Raw genomic sequence first — 6,648 nt, 5'->3', positions numbered from 1 at the left:
AATATGTTAAATACAATAAATATTTACTTAAAGTGTGATTTATTTCATAAAATTTATTTGTCACCTTTATTGTTTAATTACACATTAAATGTTTAAAGATGGGCTCTTTCATCTGGTTTGTGTCATGATGTGGTGTGGCAGTGGACCCAAACGCAGCAGGCAGTAGACATACTATATGTGGATGTTATTTTAATGAACAAAATAAATTAACTAAATCCAAAATCCAGGGAAAACAAGGAAAACCAAAACACAATGAAACAGGAGACACAAGGGATAAAAACGGTAACAACTGGCAACGTGGTGAGCAGGGTAACAAGCTGGACTGGCGAGTTGTGACTGAAAACTCGCTTAAGTACTGGGAGGTAGTAATTGGAACAATGGCCTGGCTAAATGAGAAGAGTGACAGCAGGTATGAGTAATTTGGCACAGGAGCTGGCTGAGGGCTGGGGAGAAGATAGCACAGGGAAACTAAAGAGATCTGCTGGGAACACAAACGGGAGGAAATAGGGAACTGAAAAATACTTCTAATTCAAAAGTACTGGTAGTGGACCATAGTGCAGGGTATTCTGGGTAACTACAACCAAAACAGACCTGAATGTAGCTAGCAGGAGAATGGCCAAAGACAAAAAAACAAATCCTCCAACCGCTAAAATTTGACACTTCTCCATTTTTCTTTACATTTTGTGAAGAAAAAGCTCTCAGGTCTTCTTCAGTGCTTTTTGTGTTATTTCCATCAGTGCTGCAGCGCCCTCACAGGCGAGCAGGTGAACAGGCTTTTCAAAGGGTTTGGGTCGTTTGACACAGTGCAGTGTGGAAGTGAACCACCCTAGTTGAAAATGTGACAAATATTGCAGCTTTGGTCCTTAATCGAAGCAAGTCTACTGGACTATCTGGTGTGAAAACATTCTGGATGTGAAGTGATCTCAGCTGTTCCGGTCTCAAGTCTTTTTCTAGTGGATTGAATTCACTCCATCCACTTTTAGCAGGTTCCCAGTCCCTGCTGAGAAAAAGCATTCCCAAACAATAATGGTAATGGACATCATAGGGACAGAGTTCATGTATTTTACCTTACATGGCTTTTTGCATGTAGGCTAAAAAATAGCTGCAAACCTCAAAGCTGTCTTCATGCCTCCCTCCATCAAGGTCGATGGCCAACGCCTTTTACTTTGTATTTATTCCAATTAGGTTCATTAGTGAGTGATGGTTGCTTTGAGTTTTATTCAGGGTTATCAGAATTAATCCATTAATAAGTAATTCATTATCTATTTTTAGGTTTATTCTGTGCCATTTATAGATCCATATTTCTATGTACATACTTATTATCTTACTTTATTTTCTATTTAAGGTCATAGTTAAATTACTTATAGTATCACACTTATGTATACATTTTTATACATTCTATATTGCTTATAATTATATTTGTATTTGCTAATATTTAATACTTTGTCAGCTAATAATAAATTTACCCTAGTGGATCAATAAATGATCTTCTGATTCTGAATTAATGAACTAAAAACAAATGTATATTGTGATTAGTAAATCTGTATTTCTCTCTCTCCCTTCAAAGCTGATCAGTTTATGAATTGTGAACATTCATATATAATGATGATTCATATATAGTTTATGTATATGAATCAATATAATAATTATTTGCTTTTATTAAATTGCACCTATTTGGTATTTAAATAATATCTTTAAGAAACACATTTCAGGTTTAATTCAAATTTTCTGTTCCTTTTTGTGTTTTTTCCCTAAATACTTGGAAAACCCACAATCCAGAAAATATTTCCACCTAAAGTAAAATCATGTTATGCTGCAGATTTTTCCTCCCTAAGAGTCGCTGCCTGAATGAAGTGAAACGCACACAATCTGCTTGATGGTGAAGAGTGGCTGTCCAGCTTCCTAGCCCTATCTTTATTTCACTCACCATCCATCATCTGTACACATTACTGCGCAGTAAGCCATGAATCAGAAGCTGTTCTTATCATAACCCAGGCGTGGTGATGTTCTGAGGCACGCTGGTGCACTGACCCCCTTCCCTCTGTGTCTCCAGTAAGCATAACCATATCTGACAAGACAAGAGCTGGAAGGAGGGAGGAGGATCCTCTCCTCCTTTAGGTACATTACCAATCGTCTGTTCACTTGGCTTATTTCCACCGATGCTGCCTTGGCCTCGTCCTCAAAATGGAGTAGTTCTATTTCTTTCTGTTTATCTTATTTTTCTCAAGCATTTTCTTTTACCCCGCTTTACCTGGGGCCTTCTGCAACAGGATGAAGGGAAGTAAACAATACCTCGCTTTGTGGCTTTAGGCCAAAAAGAGCACGATCCAGTGGAGATACGGCGTTCTGCTGTGAAACTGTTTTATATGTTTTCAGCTCATCATTTTTTCTCTACGTTTGGGAAAGAAGTTGACCTTTTCCACCTTTAAATCAAATTACATTTGCAAACTTTAATCAATCAAGTTTATTTGTATGTCACATTTTAGCACCACACACTTTATATAATAAAAACAGAGAATTACAAAGTTATAAAAAAAAAAACACAATGCATCCAAGAACTGAACAAACATTACATTTTGATGAGTGACATCACCAAAATCATACACATCAATATGTTGATTAATGTTTCATTTATTATGGTTCAGAATAATCTCCAACCAGTTGGGTTTAAAGGACCTCGGTGTTTCAGCATCTTTTCAGTTTTCTGGACATTTGTTCCAGATTTGTGGCGTACAAGAAGCTGAATACTGCTTCTCCATGTTTGGTCCTACGCTGAATCCTCAGAACCAGAACCAGAACCAGAAGATCTGTGGGGTTTTCATGTAATAGACCAGAAGAACTTTGGCTAAAGCAGACTGGTGTACCGTCGTCAAATCACTGTTGATTCACAGTTTTTTCTGTGATTTATAGCTAAAAATTATTTCCATAAAATTCACCTGTTAATGGTTTGTTTCATAGAGCATATCAGAAATATTCTAAAGAAAATGAGCACTATGAATTTTCCTTGATGCTGAGGAAGGATAAGGAAGGCTGTAGATGTCAGCTTCTATGGCCATGCTAAGGTTTCCATTGTCTGTGTTAATGCATATTAAAGTTGCTAACATACAAATATAATAACTTTTATAATAATAAAAGTATCATACTAAAATTAAGCTTTTACATTCTATGCAAAACCATTTTGTGGAGGAAAACTAGTACAATGCTTAAAGCAGGGGTGTCCAAACTTTTTGAGAGCAAGATCTACTTTTTCTCTCACCAGCCGCCTGAGATCTACCTCATGACATAAAGACATAAAAATTACAAATTAAACTCTATTGACTTATTTTATATGCGAATATGCATCAGCAGAAATAATAAAGTGACAGAAAACCTAACGCAGTTTCTTCCTCAGTGAGATTCTGACAATGGGAGCAGGTTACTGGTTTCTCAGTCAGAAGCTGGTTGCAAACCTGAGGCCAGCAGGTGTCAGTCAGTCATGGTAGATCTGAACTTTGGTTTGATGACCTCAATATGAGAAACTAACCAAAGAGCCCAGAAAAGCTAAAGGCAAATCTTCTGAAGTCGGGATATAATTAATTTAATTTCACAAAATTATCGCGGTAGAATTTGTTAAAACTTAATGAAATATATTTGTCCTTTGATGTTTGTTGTGACGTATACTCACAAAGAACGAGGTAATTAGTCCAAGTTTGTCATTTATTGAATGTTCAGAAACTACAGCGGGTGTGATGAGCCACAGCAAAGGTAAACAAAGGTAAAACAACCCGAACAGGTAATCAACTCAAAACCACTCCTACCTTTTTACTTTCCATTTCCAGGGTTGATATTTATTTCTCGATTATTAATAAGCCTCTCATGAACATAGCGGTGGTTGAGTAGCTAATTTAAACTCCTGCTCTGCTCGTCAGTCGGTCTTTGAGTCGCTTTTTTACTTCTTTTTTTTCTGTTAATGGTACCGAAACGCACTGAATTGCGCAACACCTTGTTCAAACAATAATTACTGAGATTATTAATTTTAACACGTTTCGTTGATTTTTAAAAATAATTATTCTTTTTTAATGAAGCTACAAACGTCTAGGATCTTGGTGAATATTTTTGATAAGCCCGTCAGAAGAGGAAGCGCTGGTCTCAGCGTCCTGGCGTTCAGATTGTCATCTGCCGAGATCGACTCAAAACGATCGACGTATTGGGCACCCCTGGTTTAAAGTGACAGCTTAACTCAATTTGATTTTTCATAACCTCCCTACTTAACCTGTGCTGTGTAAGGAAATTAATGTTTCCACTTTGGCAGAGATAAAGAAGAAGGAAAGGAGTTGGCTAAATAACAAAAAATGCTGAAGTTGTGCAGATGTTATCTTGATTGATCATAATAAGCTATGATCAATTGAGCCGATCCATGCAGGTTTCGTACTTTCTCTTACACTGTTTCCTGGATCGTCCATCACCACAGTGAAACATGGTTTTGGCAGCATTATACTGTGGAGAGGCTTCTCTTCAATAGGTCTGTGGTGCCCAAAGCGGGTCCTGGAGGGCCGGCATCCTGCATGTTTCAGTTTTCTCCCTGGTGGTAGTAACAACGTCCTCAGCATGTCAATGTTCTTCTAATGAGCCACCATTTGTTCCAGGTGTGTTAAACCAGGAAGAGAACTAAAACATGCAGGATGCCGGCCCTCCAGGACCCACTTTGGACACCACTGCTGTAGGGCAGCAAGTATAAACATATAACATTTGGTTAGGATGGCTTAGTCAAAGTCGAGAGCTAAATTCAGTTGAGAATCTGTATTAATACTTGAAAATCCATCCAGTTTGACCGATGTCGAGCTAATTATAAAGACAAATAGGCAAAGATGTCAGTGTTTAAATGTGCATGTTGTTGATCCATCACATCAAAACCAGTAAAGTCTATTAAGTTCATGGTTGTAATGTGTAGATTTGTTAAAGTTTTAAAAGTTTGAATACTTCTGCAATGCATTGTGGGTACAGGAGGCTCACACACTTGAATGAAATTCATTAACTGCTTACTGCTTACATACTGCTTTTCCTGCAGGAATGTACATCATTCCTGCGTCTACAGGAATGATGTACATGTGGCCATTATCTGCAGAAGGAGCTACAAGAGCGTGAGGGCATCTTTTGCCTGACTGACTTTCATTTACAAAGTGGTGATGTTACTATTGTGTGGGGAAATTAGATAGCACCGCAGCAGACAGTGAGCTACATTATCCAGAACCGGGCACACATCCGGTTCTCTCTTTTCCCGTTTATCAGCGACTTTTTCTCACATTGTTCATCAGCCCGTGAGACAGGCGGTTGGGGTAGGGGTGGGCAGTGTGTGTGTGTGTGGGAGGGAAGGGGGGTTGTGTCGGTCTCTCAGGATCAATTAGTCACTTGCAGAGAGTTGTGGAGCAGAGAGGGAGCTAGGAGACAAAAGCTGCAGCCACATTAGCAATGCATGGAGGTGATTAAGTGACAGTGTTTCTTCCAGGCCATTAACGTAAAAAGCACTGGCTGTCCAGGGAATATGGACCTGACAGAGAGAGCATAGCTCTCACAGGAGAACGGCCTTCTTTCTTTTGACGCACTTTCTCCAGTTCTGAGCATCTCTACCCTCCATGTCCTCTTTGCCAGCTGTTTTCTTTCACTCTCCATCTCAGTGCTTTCCCCAGGAGCAACTTTCATTCTCCCTCTTGTTATAAAGAGAATAATTGTTAAAACTTTGAGCTCGTTGTATTCTCAAGGTGCCACGTGCGTGAAAGTGAAACCACACAGAGATAACAGTCAACGCTCCACGTCACATTTTCAGAGTTTATTCAGACAATCAAAAGCATAAAATCACATCAACAGCACATCACATCAGAAACTTCAAAACCACAAAGCAGACATTAATTACCTGAGAGAAGTAGAAAAAATAGGAACAAGAAAGAAGAAAAAGGCAAAAACACGTTTTTGAAGATCGCCGTATGGCTGCAACAGCAAAATCTAACTTGTTGCTCAGTGTGGAGACTTTTTATCAAAAGGGGTGTTGTTTATGCAATTACGGTGTGTTCTCTCCTTCTGTAGCTGCAAGAAGTTTCAAATTACTAAAATGGGTTGTTCGAAGGAAATTTTATTACCTTCTGACACCTGTCTAATCTCAGAACTACGGTGTGTCTTTCTCTAGAAAAGGGAGATCAAAGTTAATTTTAGACAGGATTTTCTCTTGTCAGTTTGAAACCCGGTCTCTCTCTCAGTTCCTCGGTTTGAACAAAGATTCTTTTTATTTCCAGAGTTCAACCAAAAGTTATCTCGTCACAGACCTAATTTTATTTCCCTGCCGAGGAATTTCTCCAAAAAGACACAGATCTTTTGCCGTGAATTAAAAGTGACAAAGACAAACTGAGCAGAGTGAGTCAGAATTCCTTTCCCAGCTGGTAGATCACAAATGCTGACTTAAGAATTAACACAGTTGTCTCCCCACACTTGGAGTATACCTGAACAGTTTAAATACAAACACATTAATTCCCGACATTTTCTAATTAATGTTCCACTTATTTTGATTATATATTTGACTGACATTACAGTTTAACACGAGTTAGACACTAACTAGGGCTGTTAATACAGGTGCTGGTCATAAAATTAGAATATTGTGATAAAGTTCATTATTTTCCA

General features: G+C 38.4%; 1 long non-coding RNA gene across 1 annotated transcript in view; it reads right to left on the bottom strand.

Annotated features, from left to right (window-relative positions):
- Positions 1-228: 228 nt before the first annotated feature.
- Positions 229-6,648, bottom strand: part of LOC107836943 (uncharacterized) — a 7,532-nt gene continuing 1,112 nt past the window's right edge. The window contains exons 2-3 of the long non-coding RNA XR_001662913.1: positions 6,124-6,127; positions 229-336 (exon numbers count right to left, since the gene is read on the bottom strand). This is a non-coding gene — a long non-coding RNA (uncharacterized LOC107836943). The remainder of the gene's footprint in view (positions 337-6,123; positions 6,128-6,648) is intronic.

Source organism: Poecilia formosa, unplaced genomic scaffold (genome assembly GCF_000485575.1).
Source record: "Poecilia formosa unplaced genomic scaffold, Poecilia_formosa-5.1.2 Scaffold4, whole genome shotgun sequence".
In the NCBI taxonomy this organism is placed as follows: Eukaryota; Metazoa; Chordata; class Actinopteri; order Cyprinodontiformes; family Poeciliidae; genus Poecilia; species Poecilia formosa.
This window is presented reverse-complemented; position numbering and strand designations above follow the sequence as displayed.